We start from the raw sequence: 2,726 nt of genomic DNA on the forward strand, positions 1-2,726 counted from the left end.
ATTAGTCATTAAATTTACAAGAGCGTATGGTATGATGCTGAATTTGGTTCACTGCCTCCCGACGACGATCACTATCCTTTTACGACTTCGGCTACTGTACCGATGTCTCCTACACTGTATTTCATTCCTGAATGACTAGCGTGAACGTCAAATCATCGTGACCACTTCTTTGTCGCTTGTATGGCAGTCTATTAAATACGCAACAGTACGCGGTAGTGGTGGTGTCGTTCTCATCGGTTCCAAAGCGCGGAAAGTACCAGCTCACTAGTGTTATCACCACTTACATGTAGGACCTCCGCTTGCGCCGATCGTTTGTGCAAATCACGGATTCCAAGCACTGCAGGCATTCCTTGGAAACGCAATTCTCGTATCTACAACAAAGCACCCAAGAGATGGAGGACCACATAAACTGTTGCTGCAAGTGCTGCGTTTCTCAGCCCGGACCTCTCGGCGTACTTAGAGTCATTGTCCTTCACGTGCTAGAAAACAGATGCGAGTGAGCGCTCACTCTTTTAGTCGATGCTTTTATCCCTCGTGCGCCAAGAATAGCGCCATCCATTGCACTAGGATTACAAAGTAGCCCCAGCCATAGCCGTTTTGTCTCGACCTAGAGAGAAAACGCAATCTTTTTTTATCTGCTATCATGGGAGTGGTAAAGCACTGGCTCGCCTCCGTTCAGCATTCCGGGAGTCACTTTGCAAGGTGATGAGGTACTTTTTCTCTAACTCAGCATTTCTTTCAAATATAGAAATATTAAGGCTGCTTTTGACCGCCTTTGTATTGTGTAAGCACTTGCGACCAGTCAAATGAACATTATTTTTTTTCAGTTTTTCGACTCCGTCTGTAAATCTGGTTATAAACGCGAGGCTCGCGAGTTTTTAAACCTCTGGCACGCCGGAGCTTTGGTCAAGTTTGTGACATGGTCCTCACTAAGAATGTGGGGATTACCATTGGCAAAGAGAAGAGCGTCGTCGGCAAGAAGGCATGTGAGTGCTTCTTCAAGCTGGCGGCGTACAGCGCTTTCATTGTTAAGGTCAAGCTGCTGAGCGAGAAAATATGTGACAGAGACTGAATGGCTCACACGCTAGCTCAAATCGTAGTTCACCACACGCGGGAATTTTCGAAATATGCTAAGCTTACATTACTCAACCCTTATTTCATTCCTACAGTGAAGACAAAATATTGATAAGGAGCTCCAGGGTAGTGTAATCAGCTTCAGAAACACTTCTATAAAGAGTTATTGCACCTTTAAAAGTGCAAGTCGCGCACATTCACCTGTCACTTGTCGCTGTCGCTAACGGGAAATGTGCGTGTTCTGCCTGTCTGCAATAAAACTGTGCATGCGCAAGTGATGTTCCTAACGAGACCAAAATGAGGTATAGGATTACCGTCTGTGCTGAGGTCATAGTGTGTAATACATCCGCGGTTGAGCGCGCCGTTTCTCTGAAAGCACGGCTGTCCAGCTAAGCTTAAAAATAAGACACCATTTTTTTGTACACGGGATCAAAATAAGTTTACATTTTATGCAGTAGCAGGCAAGAATATTAACTAACCATGGTCGTGTGATAGCGTACATTTTCATGTAGGAATAAAAGTGAGCGGCAAAATACAAGTGATTGAACATTACCGCAATGTTTTAGCTGCACCAGAATCCGAAGGTTTTTTTCAAACTAGTATGTTTATTTTCTCGTTAAAAAATCTGTAAAAACGTAATTTCTTCTATTCAAAAAATGCGCTCTTCACAGACCGTTCAAAACACTAAGCCGAATTTTTATGTATTAGTAAGCATCTTAGGCAAGAGCACGCATTGGTGATACAAACACGTGTATTATAGAATATCAGCACTAGAAAACCATACAAGGTTGATAACTAGACTGTCCGCGAAAAGGTGGAGATTACTAACAGTTTTTATTTGATGTGTCAATCTTGACTGAGTTCTTGAGGCTTCACTGCGTGCATTTCAGGCTTTGCGAAAGAATTTCGGCGCCGAAAACTCCTGCACTTTCCCAAGACAACACTATTTGCTTAAAAAATCTCTTTCTGTGTTTGGATGTGTCGAGAACTCGCAATCTACATAGTGGTGGCGCTTCTGACTCGTGGTCTCGATTGACCTCTGCGTGGCGCCCTCTGCCTTACCCCGCACTTTCCCGTTGTGCGCGTCGCTTTACACCTTCGCTTCAGGAGATTCAAACCTGTCGAATTTTCTAGATTTCATACAACAGACAATCAATACAGGAGGTTTAAAGCCACAAAAAGCATTCCAAAGCTGCTTTCCAGCGTGACATTAAGGAAGAATCTAACCTTACATTTTGGCCTCGAACGCAGTAGATCACGCACAGTGCATCGTTGTTCTTGGTTTTTTGTTCATTGAAGAGTCCTAAAACCTCCTCGCAATCCCTGCACGACTATTCCTAAATTTTTCACGTCTCAACCTTAACGAACCTGTTTGTAATTGGATATTCAGCTTTCTTTCTAATGAACCGCAGTTTGGTTTTGCTAATAAATGTTCATCTTCTTATTCCTCTGTTTTATCTGTGGTAGCTTAGGGAACCGTCGTGGGCCCCCTTCTTTCTCTCATAAATATTAGTGATTTGCGTGCTGACATACGTTCTAACATTCACATGTTGGCCGATGATTGCATTATCTACCGGTCTATAACTAACAGCGGTGACATTTTGCTTCTTCAGTCTGACATTCAGCACGTAATAACCTGGTGTAATACATGG

The sequence above is a fragment of the Amblyomma americanum genome, chromosome 9 (assembly GCF_052857255.1).
Source record: "Amblyomma americanum isolate KBUSLIRL-KWMA chromosome 9, ASM5285725v1, whole genome shotgun sequence".
Lineage (NCBI taxonomy): Eukaryota > Metazoa > Arthropoda > Arachnida > Ixodida > Ixodidae > Amblyomma > Amblyomma americanum.